The sequence below is a fragment of the Rousettus aegyptiacus genome, unplaced genomic scaffold (assembly GCF_014176215.1).
Source record: "Rousettus aegyptiacus isolate mRouAeg1 unplaced genomic scaffold, mRouAeg1.p scaffold_m13_p_4, whole genome shotgun sequence".
NCBI classification, from domain to species: Eukaryota; Metazoa; Chordata; class Mammalia; order Chiroptera; family Pteropodidae; genus Rousettus; species Rousettus aegyptiacus.
This window is the reverse complement of record NW_023416307.1, coordinates 80326706-80339044: the sequence shown is the minus strand read 5'-3', so window position 1 is coordinate 80339044 and position 12339 is coordinate 80326706. Positions and strand designations below refer to the sequence as shown.

Sequence of the window (12339 nt, the reverse complement as noted above, 5' to 3'; positions counted from 1 at the left end):
TGGAACAAATTTTAATAGCTATTAATAAAAATAATGTTTAATGCGTATGTTAAGCATGTATTCAATAAGTTATAAACAGTTGATTTATGAATAAGATAAAAGTTCAAGAGGCAAACTGTCTTTCCATGTCTTACATAGTTTAATACATTTTTGTCATTTAAATATTGGTTTTTACTTGATATGGGTTTTTCTTTATTTCAGTTGCGGATATGCAAGTCACTATACATTTAAAGGATCTTGTACATAAAATGAGAATTGAACAATCTACATCTACGCCACCCTGAACAAGCCCCATCCCGTCTGATCTCGGAAGCTAAGCAGAGTCGAGCCTGGTTATTACTTGGATGGGAGACCACCTAGGAAGACCAGGTGCTGTAGGTTTACAATAAATAAATAAATAATAAAATATAAGGGATTGTAAGCTGACAAAGTCCTTGCAATCTATAAGGTCAACCAACGGTTGCCATGCCTAAAAAAATAAATAAATATAAAAATAAAAAATATAAAATAAAATGAGAATTGAACAATTATTTTATTTACAAACTGCATTCAAATAAAAATTTTAAAACAGTATGCTGGTTAGATTTTTATGGATAATAATTATTTTCTTAATATGCTGATCATTTTTAGTTATGAAATATTAGAATATTATTTTATTAGAAGTTACTTGTATATTAATCTAGTGTCATGCATGCAGTTTTGTACATCATTTAAAGTGTTGTTTCCATTTAACACTACTTGCAGAAAACAACTATCAAGTATTCTTACTCTACTAACTAGATAATTACTATTTAAACACTGACCTGCCTTATTTTCATTAAACATCTACTCATTTTCTTAATGTAAATAGCATTGTGGAAATTAAACATGCAAGCTTATTTAAGAATTAATGTACTAGTGCAATAAATTAAGACTAAATAAAATAGCATAGTTGATGCCTTGCTGCATTCTCAATGAATGACTTTTTCTAAGTTAAAGAATAAGACATAATTTTTAAATTCCACCCTTTTAATTAACATATTGTTTTTCTTACATATTAGTGAACAAACAATTAAATAATAAGTCAAATAATATTTGAGAAGTAACACATATATATACATATATATATGAGATTCTAATCTTTTACAACTGAAGATGACCTTTAGACTGAAAAATAATTTAACTACCAATCCCTCATATTTAATTTGATAAATTTTGAAACATTTATTTAATACTAAAACTTATTTTTTCCTGCACCAAAATAATTTGGACCAGGTAATTTCTTCTTTTCTTTTTTAGTGGGTACATTTTTTGCACTTTGATCCAAAGAAATGGTTCATATAAACGCAAAGTAAGCTTTTGTAAAACCTAGGAACCTATCATAATTAAACAATTCCTGGATGTTAAAGAAGAATCTAATTTATAATCTTTGTTCCATGCATAGTAAAATAAAATGCATAAAAACCTACAGTTTATGCTTAGTTTTCAATGTGGTATTGCAATATCTTGTTAATGGATTCTCTTGAATGTTTCATATAAATGTATGCATGTACAGACACATACACACACACACATATACATACATACACATAGTGCTGTATTGTTGTAATTTTTTTTTTTTTAGATCCATACTCTGGTTGCCACTCGTGACCTTGCAAGAAGATTTGTACTTTACAAAGCTCTGACCTTTTACACCAGTCACATTGGGCAGGATTCCGTAGTCATTAAGAGGCAAGAAGACAGATTTGAATAAGCTTCTATAGTAACAAATGTATCTATCAGTCAATTTCCATCTTCCTCAAGACTTTCCTTGCACAGAAATATTACTATGTCGAATAATACAGGAAATCTTTTGTAATCGAACACTAGTGATGTTAAACAGTTGCAATATTCCCCTCATTATAAAAAACACTGTGATCAAACTTAAATTATATATATTTTTGCATTATGAATAACTATACCATAAAGAATTTATATTTTATACATGCATGAATACAAGAAAAACATCTGTGGTACTTAGTTATACAACAAATATATGGTTAAGGTAAGAAAATATTCCATATAGGACCCATACAAAACTAACATATAAATAACGTTAAAAAAATTCGTCAAGTAAATTTGAAGATCTACTATACTTTATTGAGTGATTCACGAATTAGGCAGTATCCCATACAGCAAGTAAAAGAGTGCTTTGAGGGGTTGTATACAATTTAACAATTTTTATAGAAAGAATGTTATGGCAGGAGAGTTATTAGAAAAAGAAAAGAAAGGATTATTTTTAGATCAGGACTTCTTTTGGCAGGAAAAGGAAAGGAAAGGGTTTTATCATACAGAGTACCTCTGCTTCCTATGGAGGAAAGAGTGAAGTGAAGCCCATGTAACAGATAATCTTAATAGTATTGACTAGAAAATTCCAGCCTGGTTAAGATTACATTTCTGGTGAACGTCAAAAGTGCAACTAAGTTAGGTATTATGTCTAGGTTTTGTATCATGAAAGTAACACCATTTTGGAAGAAGACCACCATCTGTGGTCTTCTCTTTAGCAACAGTAAATAAAATTGGGTTTTATATATTTACTTTTGATTAAATATTGATAGGTACCTGTCTAAAATATTTGTTGTTTACTGAAACATATTTTTCCATATATAGAATATAAAGCACTTGTAAACCAAAACAATTTTAGAATGTAATAAAGGGGGGGGGCGCTTATTTTGGCTAAAATAAGCTGCAGCCCAGAAGATACGGATTCAGGTAGCAATCTAAATTGTGTTCTACTGAGACAAAGAGGAAGCTGACTTTTCTAGCAAAAGTTCCCACCTAGGTTCTCAACTATGTCTGTTTTGTGTAAATGAGGTTTCCAAATTGTGCAGTTCTGGTTGGACAAGGCAGTTGTCAGTGTCTTGGTAAAAAGATAAAATCAGGATTTCCCTGACATAGTTGACTTAGATAGTATAAACAAATGAGGTATATGGAAGAATCCAAGAGTTCAGTTAGAGGTTCATCCCTGTATACAGAACAGTTGAAAATCCCTTTTCAGCAAATGGCTGCTAGGATTTTATTTATAAAATTTGTGTCCTTAGTTGACCATGTGGAATTTATTTCAGAAAATAAATTTACTCTTGGGGTTCACATCCAATGAATCTTTCTTCTGTGTCAACACAATTCATAAAGTTCCTGAAATATAGTATATGTTTATGAATATTTGCTAATTACAATTATTGAGTAAAGATTCTGTATGCGAACACAGGTGATATGTGGGGAAAAAAACATTTCTAACTGTTTCAAGAGTTTTGTGTAGTTTATGTAGAGCAAAATGTCTGTCACATTTTAAATAATAAGTATCACATTTAAAAATTATACCTGAAAATTTATTTATCTTTAAAAGACATGGACTATTTTTATTAGAATAAATGTAACAATGGTTTGACAAGGAAATTTTTCTGCATTCTCTAAATAAAAAGATTCAAACTAAATACTCACATGCATATTTGTATGGCTTTGGTCTGTTAAAGAATATATTCAAAGAGAAAAGAAGACAAAAGAAAGATTTTTTTCCTCTTTCTGTGAACATAGAAATAATAATTCTTCATTTCTTACTATAGCTAGACTGCATTAACATTTCAATTCCTACTTTTATAATCATTTCTCTTTTTTCCTCATCAATTTAGAACTATACACTAGTATTTATAAAATGTCATAACAGAAAATCTATTTTTCTTCAACTTTTCAACAAAGGGCAATAATAATAGCAATATCAACTTTAATTTTTGCTATTAAATTTACAGATAATCTACCTTTCGACACAATACTTCAGTGTCAATGCACAGTTCTCAAGATTTTGGTGTCAGGAACTTTTGTCATCCCTTTTAGTTATTTATATGCCTATTTTTAAAAAGTTGATTCTAGATTTTCTTCTGACAAAATAAAATAACAAAACCTAGCCACTGAATGTACTCAACAAGATTTATACAGTGTTGAGTACTAAGATAACACACATGACTTGGTGTTTCTGTGAACAAAATATACGCTCCAAATTTGGTATTTCTGCTTCTCATTAGGGTAGTAACAACAATAGGAGATATATGTTGATAGGTAGTATGTGGCGGAGTAGAGTAGAATTCAAGAAAATGTTTAGACACTATTCTTATTTTTGAAGCAAATCGAAACCAAGAGAAATTGCAAGAGTTGATAGAGCCTTAGCAACTATTTATTAAATAAAATAATTTTTGATATAACAAGTTATCAATTGTTTAAACTATCCGTAGAGCTACAAGAGGAGTGCCATAGAGTCATTACAAGAATTAGCCATGGAAAGAAATATGTGAGTTTGAATCCAAGGTCTTTTACTTATCAAAATTTTAGGTCTAGGGTAAGCTAATTACCACCTTGAGCCTAAGTTATCTAATTTGTTCAAAATGGATGAATAAAACCAATCTTAAATCATATGGTGGCTATGAGAACTAAATGAAATAATATGAAATAACATCTGCAAACTATTTAATTGAAGAGGTGTTATCCAATAGATATTTACCAAGTAATTTTTATATAAATATATAAATTTCATTTCTAAAAGAAAATATTAAAATATTGGTTTATAGCTACATAGTCAATGAACATACAGGTATAATTATATTTTATTAGTTACTAACTTTATTACATAGGAATGTACTTGGAAAGATCTTTATCTTACAGCGTACTCATGACACACAAGAATAAAAATATATTACACAAAAATTAAAAGATTAAGAAAAATTAAGTTCAATATAGATTCACTCTGGAGTTTCTATTGCTTTCCTACTGTCCCTAGAGAAATAAGCCACTATTCTGTGAACTACTTATGATAGAGATTGCATGAAGGAGAATGTGGGTTTATCCCAGGAACTGAGGATCTCCTCAGGCTAACAGCCTGCAAAAGAACTGATTTTTTTTTTTAAACAATTTTAGTGCATTTGGAAGTGAAGTCCCCTTCTGTTAAGCCCACAGATGATATACAGCCTAGTTGACTAGAAGTTTATTGCAGTATGATGTGACCTTGAAGCAAAGAACAAAGTTAAGTCACACTTGACTCTTGACCCAAATAAACTGAGATATGTGTTATTTTAAACCATTTAGTTTGTGGTTATGTGTTATCCAGCAAAAAAAAAAAAAAATCCTTTCATACTTCACTTATTTTGACCATATTCTTAATTTTATTCTGAATGTCTCTTAAGTGTAAGCATTTCCAGATGTTTTCATTGCATATTTGCTCTATTCTCAGCTATAGCTTACTCCTATATAGCTCTGTGGTTAAGCTTTCTCTGCTCTGTCTTTTTAATACAATTTTAAGATAGTAGATCAAGGCCATACTTGTTTTTAACTTCTACTATAAGTATTCCAAGAGAAGCATGAAAAAAAATGTATTTGCTCTATCATTTTAAATAAGAAGCTTCTCAATAATTAGTCAGCAATATACATTAGAAGTGATTGCCAGTCAAGTAACTTCATTCTATGGGACTCACGGTCTCATAAATGCAACATTACTGTGCATTAATAATTATAAATAAATTGGCAAGAATTAAATAATACTATTTTAAAAGACCTCAAAATGAAAATTCCAATAACAGTAAATCTTCATTGAATATTTTTAAGTAATATAACAATAACAATATAGATAAAATTACATCTTATTAGAACTTTAATGTTTGTAGAATATACCAACAGACTTTTTTTATCATTTAACTTTCACAACACACATGCAAGATAATTTTATTAGTGTCATTTTTTTTTTTTACATGAGGAAATTCAGATTCAGATGGATTAGGTAACATACTCAAAATTAAACAACTAATTAAAGACTGGAGCTAAAACTGAAATCCAGGTCTAGCTATGTCCATACTCTATTCACTAAGCAAGCGGTTTTTAAACTTTGTTACCTAGGTTTTCTAAATGCTAATTGACCCTCCTCATTTTTTTCCATATCCATACCACAATCACCAACACACGATCTTCTGAAAAATAATATTTTCTTTTATCGGCCTTATATATATTGATTTAAAAATTATATATATTTTGCTTATGAACATTTTAAAGCATTTTAAAATGTAATATTTATTTTATTATTTGATGATGATTGTAGAAATCTTCTATAATAAATGTGGTTATATTTCACCAATGTTTAAATTGTAAGAAACAGTATTGAATTGGAGTTAAATGAATTTACGGTAAAAGAAACAATAAAACACAAGAGAAATATATTTTCTTCCTTTTTCCAGCTTTCAGCTGAACATATAATCTCTTCAAGCACAAATCTTAAATCTCCCAATGAAAAGTTAGCAAGTATATGAAATGCTAGAGCTAACTATGACTGTATATGGGATGCTAGAGTTAACCATTTATTTGCATATGAGAAACTTGAAGCCTAGAGAAGGGAAGATACATTTAAGGCACACTTAATAGAATAAATTACTAAGATCAAAGATTCAATATTCTATTTTCAGTATTCTTTATACTATGGATTTCTTATGCAATCATATATATATGTATATTTTTAATGTAAAGCTCTGTAGAGACTCTTGATCAGTCTAGATAATTTAATTCAAATATGAAAAGTAACTTTCAACATCAAGTAGAAATAAACCTTGGTTGGGGGGAAAAAAAGGCTAATTTAGGCTAGAGTTAAAGGAAAGTTTGACTCTATCATCAGAATACTCTATCTTAACTATAAACAAAATATTAAGTACTTGGCTGTACTTAATGTCTGCAACAGCCAAATTTCAGTAAAAAGGCAAACTCAGTCTTAGTGTTTGAGGAAGACAATTATTTTATATAAACAGTAATGTTCTTTTTTTTAATAGAGTAAAAGAATAGACATCCATGAACAAATGTATAGTTATTAATTTCAAGGTAAATCTACTGTAACTGACAGTCAGAAAGCAACCTTAAAGTACTTTTTACAAACACTGCTCTCACCACAGCTGCTTGATATCCATGAATCTGGAGACAAAATCCTGGAACATAGAGCATGGCAGTCACAAATAAAAGATCTTGAGATCTGTCTTGCCAGCCTTGATGCATGGAAAAATAGCGTGTATACCACTTTCACTTTCCATAATCCACTTGAATGCTTCTCATTGTCAAAATCTAACAACTTTGATTATTCTTAGCTACATAAGGGTCTGCCAAATGCAAATTTTAATCTATCTGTGTTATATATTTTCAATTATATAAGCAGTGCATAAATAAAAATGCAATATATATGTATCGGTGATTAGAATTACATTAGAATACAAATATAGAAAAAAGAAAGAAATCAAATCTAAGTTGGCATTCTAATAACTGTGAAGGGGGCATTTATCTGGCAGAAATACAATCTCATATTATAAATATTTTTCATATATTTTTGAATAAATGTTTTTTTATCAATGGAATACTATATTTTTTTGGCTGAAAAAAATCTTCATCTATTTCTGTTCTATTGTTATAGCTTACATGATATAGTTATATAATTTCTTAAATGTTCCCATATTAGTCATAGCAATGCATTTTTTAACTTTACATGTTCCATTTTCCTTTTAGAAATTGCTGCTTTGTTTGAAGAAGTTAGGTACAGTTAAAGTATATATAATAGGGTACAGGATGTTTTTCTTTAAAAAAACAAATGTATAGAAATAACTTTCTAAGCCCAAGATGTAGACACTACTACCCAGAAGCAGCAAACCAAATCTTACATTTCTGTAAATTCTCCTCTTTAACAGAAATGATATATATCCAGTCTGTCAATCGCCAAACTCCAAAGCAATTCTGAAATTTATCCTTATTTTATTATTCTTTCTCATCCCAAAAAGATTGAATACCTGGCCCCAGTCAATCAGGTATTTTCTATTTTTCTCATCTCGTTCTTTACAATTTATTCTATAAAAGCTTCTGACTTCTGCCCCATTTTTCAGTTTACTGAAAGGAAATGTCAGCTGCATAAAAAGTTAAATAAGGTTCATTTGTACAACTTAAATCATTTTTCTTTAATAACATTTTAACAAATATTAATTTTGTTACTGAGCAAGGGATTGCTGCCTATTGCACATAGAGCCAATACTATGGCATCAGCTTTTGAGAGAAAAATTTTATAGAGAATTTAATCAGCAAGAATACAGGAAGCAAGACTCAAATCTGTCTTCCGGATCAACAGTTCAGGTTAGAATTTAAGGGATTTTAGCACCAGATCTTCAAAAAAAGAGTACCTTCCTTATTGAAAGTATTCTGTGTTCAAGTAATGGCCATATTCTGGCCTTTTGGTTCCATGCTGGAAAAACATTTGGTTCTGGGTGAAAAATTTGGTTCTCTTCTGTGCATGCTTCTGCAGCACGACTTACAGTTTTCTTCTGCTGTCTTTTAAAAACTATTCTGTAACTCAGTATAGGGCCAGATTGACCTGGTTCTAGGGTTACATTTCAAAATGTAAATTAAAGTAACTTTGTGATTTAGATAGCTTTAGTGCAATTGTTGCTTCTCGCTCATTTTCCAATAAAAAAATCTTTATTTAAAATATATAATTTTAATGTTAATCATGTGACAATAGTAGTAAGATATATATTTTTTAACATCACATACACATACACATATTTGGTTCCATAAACATTAAATTAAAAAAAAATTTTTTGGTAAGTATTTTAGTGTTTAAAACTCTGAAATAAGGTTTTTGGAGAAACAAGGCACAGTTAGAGATGTTCCCAGATATCTCCCCTTAAAAATGATAAGCTAAGCAACTAAAATTCAACAAAAAACATCCAAACTGCACAAAGCATGTCTGAGCATGGGATCTGCACATAAGAGCTGCCACAGGTCAGAACCCCAGGTGTTGGGTCATGAACTTGGAGAAACAAATAAGCTGCCTGACCCAGCCTGAGCTCCTTGCAGGAGGAGAGGAAGGTGTAAGGTGCAGAGAGTTTCCCAAAGAGCCCTAGATGGGAGAGTTGTAAACTCTATGCAACTTGCTGCAGGGACCAGTCATCAGGGCAGAAAGCAGAGAAGCAGGATGGCAGAGAAATAATAGTTGATTTTTTTCAGCTAAGGTTGCAAAACCAAGACTGAGCTGCAGCCTCCGAACCCCAGCCCAGAGGGCCCCTCCTTTCATAGCCACTGACAGCAAACACCGAGGAGCCCATGGGAAATCTGAGCAAACTCTACTGAAATTGTCGCTAACACTGACAGTGACTGAGACTGAGTAGTGAGCATGATTAAACGTCTATAATTAAAAAAAAAAAGAGGCATTATTAGGCTCTGTACAAAGCAGGGATCCAAGAGGCTCAGACACCACATACTAAAAACCAAGAGAAAAATGCCTTCTTTGCAACAGGTTAAAGAGAGACCTTTATATAACAATATTTTTTGGGAAAAAAAGCAGAATACACTTCCATTCATGCCCAGGCAGATAAATTGTCCATTAACTACCATGCACAACCAAGGTGACAAGGAATCTCAGACAGAAAGAGAAAAATCTCCAGAAAATAAGCTTACAGACATAGAAATATGCCACTTAAATGACAGAGAATTCAGAACGATACTTCTGAAAAAAGTCAGTGAAATCTAAAACAAGTCATATCAACAATTTCAAGAGTTGAAGAAACAAATAGATGACTAGAATAAGTTCTTTGGCAAGGAGATTGTAACCCTCAAAAAGAACAATAGATCTTCTGGATATTAAAAACACAATGCAAGAATTGAGAAATGAAAGTAAGCTTGGGAAATAGAGTTGATCAAATGAAGGAAAGGATCATGATATTGAAGACAGAAATAAATCAGAAGGAAGAGAGGAAGCAAAGAATGAAAAATAATGAAAGAGTAATTCGAACACTAGCTGATACTATCAGGTAAGAAACCTAAGAATAGTAGACATTTTCAAAGGAGAAGAAAAGAGTGGAAAATGATATTTCAAGCAAATGGCATTCAGAGAAAAGTGGGAGTAGTGGTACCAATATCAGATGAAATAGCCTTCGAAATAAAAAAGGAGCATTTTCAGACAAATAGTTGATGAAAATTTCCCCCCAAAAAAGGAATGAGCTGGAACTTGGAATCCGAGAAGTCAACAGAACACCCAATTATTTCAATCCAAAAAGGCCTTCACTTATACATTCTTTTTGTATTAAAATTATCAAAAATCATCGAAAGACAGAATTCTCAGGGCATCCAGGGAAAAGAACATATAACTTATAAAAGAAAACCCATTAGATTATCATCAGACTTCTCAGCAGAAATCTTATAAGCCAAAAAGGAGTAAAATCAAATATTAAAACTAGAAAGTGAAAGGAAATACCAGCCAAGAATAATGTATCGAGCTAAGCTCTCTTTTAGAGGTGAAGGAGAAAAAAAAGACCTTTCCAGACATACAAAAATTGAGAGAATTTTCCAATATGAGGCCTGCATTACAGGAAATACTGAAAGAAATCAGCTCATCTAAAACAAAATGACAAAAAAAAATAGTAATACAAAATGAGGAATAAGGCAACTATCAGGCAAATAAAAGCAGAAGATTGCAACCCTTACTAAGAACAGGGCATTGTAAGCTTAAACAATAAGAAGAAAATTGCTATAGCAAGATAATAATGAATATTCAGCATACATAGGGACAAACTGAGACAACAATGACTGAAAAGGAAAGGATTCAAAGATCCAAATTCACAAAGAGGAATGTAGATAAGGCAAGCACAGAAGAAAATGGATCACTACCCTTAACATATCCGTAATGGTAACCACACGCCAAAGATTCAGAATAGAAGTGTATAACATAAAACAAGAAGGACCAGAGGGAAAACCCACAAAAACCAAACAAAACAAAGAAAACAGGAACACAAGGACAAGGAAACACTGAGTACAGGAAGGCAGAAGATAAAATGATTATAAGAAGACCTCATATTTCAATAAACACCCGAAATGTAAAGAGACTGAACTCACCAATAAAAAGGCACAGAGTTGTAGATTGGATCAAAAAATAAAACCCAACCTTATACTGCCTCCAGGAAGCACATCTCAGTTCCAAAGACAAATATGGACTCAAAGTGAAAGGAGCGAAAATAATATTTCAAGCAAATGACATTGAGAGAAAAGTGGGAGTAGTGGTACTAATACCAGAAAAAATAAACTTCAAAATAAAAAAGGTTAAGAAAGATAATGAGGGGCACTTCTTAATGACAGAGGGAATCATGTACCAAGAAAATATAATACTTATTAATATCTATGCTTCCAATCAGGGATCCCTGAAATATATAAAGCGATAACTAACAGAACTAAAGGGAGAAAGAGACAAAAACGCTATCATAGTAGGGGACCTAAATACCTACCGTTAGATATGGACAGATCATCCAAACAGAAAATCAATAAGGAAATACCATTCCTAAAATGACACATTAGAACAATGGGACATAATTGACATTTCAGAACCTTCCATCCTGAAATGGAAGAATACTTATACATTCTTCTCTAGTGCACATGGATCATTCTCAAGAATCGACCACATACTGGGATACAGAGATAGCCTCAACAAATATAAGAGCATTGAAATCATACCAACCATATTCTCTGATTACAGTTTTGAAACTAAAGATCAACTGTAAAAAGAAAGCAGGAAGAACCACAAATAAATGGAGATTTAAAAACATGCTGCTTAAGAATAACTAGGGCAGGGAAGAAATAAAAAGAGAGATCGAGAGAAACATAGAAACAAATGATAATTGTAGTGCAACATATCCAAGGGATCATAAGAGGAAAGTTCTTATCATTAAAGACCTATCTCCAAAAACAAGAAGAGCCCAAATAAACAAACGCTTCATCTTAAAAAAACTAGAAAAGGAAGAAAAAATGAAGTCTAAAGTCAGCAGAAGGAAAGAAATCATCAAAATTAGAGTGGAAATAAGTGAAATTGAAGAAACACACACACACATACAAATGGAAAAAATAAATGCAACAACAAGCTGATTCTTTGAGGAGATGAATAATACTGGCAAACCCTTGGCTAGACTCACTAAAGAAAAATGAGAAAGGACACAAATAAACAAAATCATGGATGAAAGAGGGGAAATTATGACAGATCACAGAAATACAAAGGATCATGCAGGAATATTATGAAAACGTATATAACACCATATTTAATAACCTAGAAGAAATGGAACAGTATTTAGAAAAATATAACCTTTCTAGACTGAATTATGAAGAACTGAAACATCTAAATAGACTGATCAGCAGTATGGAAATTGAAACGATCATCATAAACATACCAAAAAGTTAAAGTCCAAGACCAGATGGCTTCACCAGTGAATTCTACCAAATATTCAAAGGTTTAATACCTATTCTCTTCAAACTCTTCCAAAAAATTGAGGAGGAGGCAATACT

The 12339-nt window shown here is 31.3% G+C and overlaps 1 pseudogene; it reads left to right on the top strand.

Moving 5' to 3' along the window:
• Positions 1–262: 262 nt before the first annotated feature.
• Positions 263–381, top strand: LOC118601971 (annotated as a pseudogene).
• The last annotated feature ends 11958 nt before the right edge of the window (positions 382–12339 follow it).